This window comes from Lipotes vexillifer, unplaced genomic scaffold (genome assembly GCF_000442215.2).
Source record: "Lipotes vexillifer unplaced genomic scaffold, Lipotes_vexillifer_v1.1 scaffold995, whole genome shotgun sequence".
Taxonomy (NCBI): Eukaryota; Metazoa; Chordata; class Mammalia; order Artiodactyla; family Lipotidae; genus Lipotes; species Lipotes vexillifer.
In genome coordinates, this window is record NW_006785389.1 from 1,157,948 (window position 1) to 1,166,015 (window position 8,068).

Sequence of the window (8,068 nt, forward strand, 5' to 3'; positions counted from 1 at the left end):
AGTGAGAGGCCCGCGTGCCGCAAAAAAATAAATAAATAAATAAATAATTTAAAAAAGTGGTTGCTGAAATAGCTCTTGGCCATGTGAACAAGGTTAGGGTCTCAGTGAAGACTGAAGGAACATTGAAGTCTGAGAAGTGAGGGAATGAAGCAGAGCACGTAATTACACAGGAAACTTGGCTAGCCTGTGGAAATGGCTTTCTAAATTGCAATTCATTATATATTTAAATCTTATATTTTAGTACAGCCTTAAGGGACATGCAAAGACAGCAGATAGCTTTGCCTAAAAACAAACAGGTATCTGTCCCACCATATTTATTCCCTCCTTAACCAACACTCATTAAGTGCCTATCCCATTCCAAGTACTATTTTGGCTGCATGGGACACATCAATATTCAAAATGTCAAAGATGCCTGCCCTTGTGAGTCTGACCTTCCAGTCAAAGGAGACAGACAGTAAAAACTAATGACAACATAGTCAATTACATACTTTTATGTGTTATGAGTGTTAACCAAAATTTCAGAAACAAAGGCCTGAATGAAAGAAAGAAGCATGTATTTGGGGCTTGTTACAACTGCAGCTGGGAGACACAGATTCGAGAAGCACATGCATTGAGTTCCCCTGGACTACAAAATGGAGGAAGGTTATAAAGGCAAAAAACGGAAGGCCACAGTTCCATAAATTGTTTGTCAAGAATTACAATTGGAGCAGTCAAGATGTAAGGGTGTTTGTAAAGCAAGCATTGGTTGGAATTGGAAATGGCTTTAGAATTGCAAGGGGGAATATTGAAACCACAAGGTTGTAGCTAGCAGATGTTTTAAAAACGTCTAGTATCTGTTATCAAACTGAACTTGGGTCTAATCACCTACTTTCTTCTTCTTGTTAATTTTTATTTTATATTGAAGTATAGTTATTTACAAAGTTATGTTAGTTTCAGGTGTACAGCAAAGTGATTCAGTTATATGTATACATATATCAATTCTTTTTCAGACTTTTTTCAAATACAGGTTATTGCAAAATATTGAGTACAGTTCCCTGTTATATACAGTAGATCCTTGTTGGTTGTCTGTTTTATATATAGTAGTGTGTATGTGTTAATCCCAAACTCCTAATTTATCTCTCCCCACCATATTTCTCCTTTGGTAACCATAAGTTTGTTTTCTATGTCTGTGAGTCTGTTTCTGTTTTGTAAATAAGTTGATTTGAATCATTTTTTAAGTTTCCACAAATATCATATTATATTTGTCTTTCTCTGACTTACTTCATTTAGGATGATAATCTCTAGGTCCATCCATGTTGCTGCAAGTAGCATTACTTCATTCTTTTTTTCTATCTGAATAATATTTCATTGTGTATATATACCACATCTCCTTTACCCATTAATCTGTTGATAGACATTTAGGTTGCTTCCATGTCTTGACTATTGTAAATAGTGCTGCAATGAACATTGTGGTGCATGTGTCATTTCCAATGATTATTTTCTCCGGATTTATGCCCAGGAATGTGATTGCTGGATCATATGGTAGCTCTAGTTTTAGTTTTTTGTGGAACCTCCACATTCTTCTCCATAGTGGCTGTGAGCCATATTATATTCCTACCAACAGTGTAGGAGGGTTCCTTTTCCTCCAGCACCCTCCAAACCATATGGAGTCCTCTTGAATAAATCAAGGTTTCTCCTGTTGGAGTTTTCATGGGAAATTGAATCTACCCGGATTATCTAAAATGGTTCCTTCCATGACCTTTATCAAGTCATTGGGATGATGAGCTTATGGGAATGCCCTCCTGGAATTTCCCCCAGCTCTATATAGAGACATTTCAGCTCAGATACACTTTGAGAGCCAGTCCCTGACTTGAGGAGACTGAACGCAAGAGGGCTCGAAGGGGTAAGTGACAAGAGGGAATGTCTAAAGAGAGTCCTTAGAAATCAGGACAGATAGAGGCGGGCTTCAGAAAGCTTTGGCTTCCTATTCACCTTGCATTAGCTCAGAGACCTTGTGAAAGCGATGGATCTCTCTTAAACTCCACATTAACTATGGTTGATTGTTGAACTCTTCTGTGAGATGAGAATAATGTTTCCACACACGTTGGTGTGTTGTGTTGTGTTGTGGTTCATTTTTTTCAGCAAGGGTTCTGAACCGCGGCCCTATAGACATTTTTGACCAGATACTTTTTTGTTTTACTATAAAGGTGGATGTCAGAAGAATAACAGAATGGATTATAGTTCCCGGTATCAAATATTGAAACAGTGAGGGAGTGGTGTCCAATACTGGGATGAGGGATGTAGGAGAGATGGAAGGGTGGAATAAAAGACATCAGGTTCATTCTTTTTGTTTGTTTGTTTGTTTTTGTCCCCAGCCTTCTGAACAGTGACTCTATTGCAGAGGAAAAGCAGAGGAAATCCCTTTCCATAGGGGTCAACTGGTCACCAGCTTCTAGAAGCGTTTACTCAGAGTCTTATTGGAAAATTCCTCCATCAATATGGCTGAGGACCAGATATTTTTCCAGGGTCGTGGAAAACTCCCCAAAGGCCCTAGTTCAGAGTCACCAGTGTCTCTGCTATGCCAACACACACTTATGGAAACGCCAGACTGTGACTGGGAAATGTGGCACGTTCGCTTCAGAACATTTAGAAGCTCAGAGGAATCCGACCCCGTCCAGGATCTGAGGAGACTCTGTGAGCTCTGCCATTAATGGCTGATGCCAGATCTTCACACAAAGGAGCAGACGATGGACAAGCTAGTGCTGGATCAGTTTATGATTTGCATGCTGCTAGGGTGCCAGGTCTTAGTCAAGGAAAGTGGAGTGCAGAGTTGCAAACACATGGAGGACATGCTAAGAAATAACCAGAAATCCAGAAAATGGGTGAGTTGGACCCTTATGATTGGTATGGGTAAGAGAGAGGTGGGATGGGATCTGCAAGCTGGGGATTGAACAGATAGGACCTGAGTGATTGACTCTAAATCAGTGATTCCCAAATGGGTGAGAGTTTGCATTGGGCATCGTTGAGAGATATTGATCTTTTAAACAAAAAAAAGTATGATTGTGTGGTATGATGTCATCGGATGCCTTGAGAGCTACTTTCCAGGTCTTATAGGAGACCAATCTCAATTTAGTTTTTCCCTCACAGACTACAGTTCGCATACAAGGAGATGAATATCTTGTGCAAAGCTTGGATATTGAGACGTTTGAAATTGAGCTCAGTGACACCAACGATGAGAAAGACCTATCCAGGGATCCCCAATCCCTTGGAGATACCTCCAAAGAATGGCCAGCAGGTAAGCCAAGAGCTGCAGAATCCGGCAAGAGCCAAAGAACTGTCAAGAGGGCGGGTGAGTGTGTGATGTGCTGATACCTAGAGAGAGTCTGAGAGAAGGTAAAAGAGGTTCAGATGGGCGTGGATGCTAGAGTAATTGGTAGATTTGGCAAAGGACAGAAATGGACCCATTGACTCCATGAATTCCCACAGATGCATTCTGTTCCTAGACATTTTCAAGACAGTGTGAGAATGAAGACTCATCCATCTTTGTCGCTCCGCCATGAAAGCTTGTGGCCATAAGCGTGAGGAGAAAGAAATCCTGTCTCAATGGGATGGTGCTGGGTCAATTTGCCACGGGTGAATTCTTTGACAGCTCTTTCCCCATGGTTGTTTTCCTCAGAGGCACTTCTTATTTTGGAATATTGTCAATCCCTTGAGTTGAATGAGGAGTTCCCAACTGGAGTGGTTTTGCCTCTCAGAAGATATTGGAGAATGTCTGGAGACAGTTGATTTGTCCAAATGGGGATGGGGTGGGGGATGCTATTGTTTTCTAGTGAGTAGAGACTAGGGATTTGCTGCTCATCATCATAACATTCACAGGACAACTGTCATCATAAAGACAAATCTAGGCAATGTATCAAAATGTGCTGAAGTCGGGAGACCTGGACCTAGAGTCCTTTACTCCAGAGTCAGGGGCAGAGAGAATTTGCGATGACTTGGAGTGACGTATGCGTAGTGAATTCACAGTGCCAACTGTGATGTCCGGACTGGATTGCAAGATGGGGTCAGTATAGATTAAGGACAGACTTGGGAATTAGGAGACAATTATCAATCGGGGTGTTAGGGTGGCCCAGAAGAAGTCAGGGTATATCCCCCAAAATGATATTTAGAAAGTTGGAGTCTTAGACTAGGATATGAGGGGGGATGAGGGAAGAGGAGATAGAGCTTTCTATGGGCTAAGATGGATGGGTTATTGACTCTGCTTGGTTGCCCATTGACAGGACCAGAAAGGTCTCCTGCCAGAGATCATTCCTGAAACAGGTGAACTAGAGGGTCTAACACCCAAGGAAAACTTGGAGAAGGACCTGATGGAAGACACGGAAGAGACAAGAACCCGTCAGTCTCAAGAGCTTGAACTTCCAAAGCGTCGTGGTGAGTATAAAAACTTGGAATCCAGAGGAGTTAATGACTTGTTTCCAATGGTGGCACGGAGCTGGGTACCCAGCATTAACATTCCTTGTGGGGGGCAGGGGGTAGCTGGTTCTCTAATGCCAAACTTCTCCATCATCACCTTTCCAGAGTGTTTAATAATCTAGACTCTTAGGTATTTGGGTTGATGGGAAGTCCTCAGCCAACATCAGTGCTGGGTTCCAGTGAGGTTGGCACCACGGAAAATGCTCCTTGTTAAATGTTGTGTGATGAATCTCTTCTTTCAGTACATTCTGGGAGGGTAGAGGGCGGCAAGAATCCCCAAGAAGGAAGTGATATTTCAAATGTGAATGCTGAATATTTTCCTCTTGTGTTCCAGAAGGAGAAGTTTCGACTAAGAGTGGATACAGAAGAGGCTCTCCAAGGGGTCTCAGACGTTTCAAAAGGAAACTGGCCAACATTCCCAGTTCCCAAGAAGTGCATCAAGAAGGAGCCACAAGGACTTCCCTGGTGGCGCAGTGGTTAAGAATCTGCCTGCCTGTGCAGCGGACAAGGGTTCGAGCCCTGGTCCGGGAAGATCCTACATGTTGCGGAGCAACTAAGCCCGGGCACAACACCTACTGAGCCTGAGCTCTAGAGCCTGTGAGCCACAACTACAGAGCCCGTGTGCCACAACTACTGAAGCCCGTGCGCCTAGAGCCTGTGCTCCTCAACAAGAGAAGCCACCGCAATGAGAAGCCCACGCACCGCAATGAAGAGCAGCCCCCGCGCGCCACAACTAGAGAAAGCCCGCGCACAGCAACGAAGACCCAACGCAGCCAAAAATAAATAAATAAATAAATTTATTATAAGAAAAAAGAAGGAGCCACATCTTTGTACAAAGGACAGTTCTAAGGACAGTTTGAGTCCCATTCTGTTGTTTCACCTAGTACAGTGGGACCAACCAGTCTTCCAGAGGGAAAAGAAGCCCAGGGACAGGCACCTTATTAATGTAGGGTATGCAAGAAGAGATTTCCTTATCAATCTCAGGTTACCCTTCACCAGAGGACACACACAGGAGAGAGACCCTTTCAATGCAATATTTGTGCTGAAGGGTCCATGCAGTCTTCCGACCTGTAAACTCACGAGTGGATCCACACAGGCGAGAAGCCATACTGCTGTGATCTCTGCCCCAAGAAGTTAACCCACAACTTCACGCTGCGTGCTCACAAGAGGACCCACACCAAGGAGAAGCCTTTCCGATATGAGCACTGTGACAAAGCCTTCAGCCACAGAGGGAACCTCAGCGTTCACCGATGCACCCACTCTGGGCTCAAACCGTACGTGTGCCCCGAGTGTCACAGCGCCCTCCGTCAGCTGGGAAGTTTCAAACGCCACCAGAAAACACGTTCAAAATGACTCACCCAGGGGCTTCCCTGGTGGCTCAGTGGTTAAGAATCCGCCTGCCAATGCAGAGGACACGTGTTCGAGCCCTGGTCCAGGAAGATCCCACATGCCGCGGAGCAACTAAGGCCGTGTGCCACAAGTACTGAGCCTGCGCTCTAGAGCCCGCGAGCCACAAGTACTGAGCCCCCGCGTCACAACTACTGAAGCCAGCACGCCGAGAGCCCATACTCCACAACAAGAGAAGCCACTGCAATGAGAAGCCCACATACAGCAACGAAGAGTAGCCCCAGCTCGCCACAACTAGAGAAAGCCGAAGCGCAGCAACGAAGACCCAACACAGCCAAAAATAAATAAATAAAATAAATTAAAAAAAAAATGACTCACCCAGGACTCTGCCCTCAGGTCCAAGTCCCTTCTGCTCCAAGAAGGAAATTCAGGATGATTTGTTACCTCTGAGATACAAAGGATGGATGACATGTGAAGAACTTAGGAGGATACTGGAACCCAGTTGGGTTCCATCCACATGAATTAGGAGGATCTTTTAGTGATGACTTATTTTCCCTTTGGCTTTTGTTTTCTTCTTTATATAGCCTATTTTCTTATAAGTTTTTGCTTTGTGTTGTTCTTTTTCTTCCAATGAATGCATGTCTCATTGGCTTTTAGTACTTCAGCATGAAACTGAGGCTATTGCTGATTGTCTTCATGTTAGGCATGATTTGTAAAATAGGATGTTCCAGGTAGGGCTGCCAGATTAAACATAGGATAATCAATGAAATTTAAATTTCAAATAAACAAATACATTTCTGTCAAAGAGTGTTCTGTGTATTTCCTTCTCCAAGATTTTCTACATGGAGTAGATAATAGCTGTGTTTTTGTCTATGTGGCCTTTATTTCGTTGAGATTTGTACCCTCTATACTTGTTCACGTATTGCTTCCTTAGGTATTTAGAAAAAGGAAGGTTCCCTAAATTGATAGGTGTCATTATTTTCCCCTACTGGTGTACAACCTCTGGTTTTCTAAATGCCTACTCCGAAATAGGTTCTTCTCACACTTTAGCTCATCAGCTGATTTTAGACAAAAAGTCTTTTAAGACTTATTTCATGAAAAAAAGAAAAATAGATTAGGTAACCCAATTCGGTTACAACTACCAGATCTCAATTCTCTGACTCCCTCAAACTCTCCAGGCAATGAGGAAAAATTCCCTAGATCAGGAAAACCAATCTGTTTCCCCCCAAAATGCAACCCATAAAGTCTAAAATAGATAAAATACAATAAAGAAAATCTACCACCAAACCAATGTGGAGGCCTCTTTAATAAATCATGGTTTCTCCTATTGGCGTTTCCATGGGAAACTGAATCTATTCGGATTCTCTAAAATAGTTCCTTCCGTGACATTTATCCAATCACTGTGCTGATTGGGTAGCAGGCAGTGACCCCTGGAGTTTTCCCTAGCTCTGTAAATAGAGACATTTCAGCCTCAGACACACTTTGAGAGCCAATCCCCGACGTTTTATTTTTAACTTATTTTATGTTAGGATACAGTTCATTAACAATATTGTGTTAGTTTCAGGTGTACAGCAAAGTGATTCAGTATACATATACGTGTATCTACTCTTTTTCAAATTCCTTTCCCAATTAGGCTGTTACAGAATTTTGAGCAGAGTTCCCTGTGCTACACAGTAAGTCCTTGTCGGTTATCCATTTTAAATATACCAATGTGTACATGTCAGTCCCAAACTCCCTAACTATCTGTCCCCCCACCTGCCCTTCCCTCTGGTAACTATAAGTTCATTCTCTAAGTCTGGGAGTCTGTTTCTCTTTGTGAATGAGTTCATTTGTATCATTTCTTATATTTTGCATATAAGTGATATCATACGATATTTGTCTTTGTCTGACTTACTTCACTCAGTATGACAATTTCTAGGTCCATCCATGCTGCTGCAAATGGCATTATTTCATTCTTTTTAATGGCTAAGTAATATTCCATTGTATATATGTACCACATCCACATCTTCTTTATCCATTCTTCTGTCAATGGACATTTAGGCTGCTTCCATGTCTTGGCTATTGTAAAGAGCACTGCAATGAACATTTGGGTGCATGTATCCTTTTGGACCATGTTTTTCTCCAGATATATACCCAGGATTGGGATTGCAGGATCATATGGTAGCTCTATTTTTAGTTTCTTAAGGAACCTCCATACTGTTCTTCATAGTGGCTGCACCAATTTACATTCCCACCAACAGTGTAGGAGGGTTTCCTCTCTCCACATCCTCTC

At 42.7% G+C, this 8,068-nt stretch overlaps 1 pseudogene; it reads left to right on the forward strand.

Moving 5' to 3' along the window:
- The first annotated feature begins 3,211 nt into the window (after nucleotides 1–3,211).
- LOC103070743 (early growth response protein 1-like) lies at nucleotides 3,212–5,802 on the forward strand (annotated as a pseudogene).
- The last annotated feature ends 2,266 nt before the right edge of the window (nucleotides 5,803–8,068 follow it).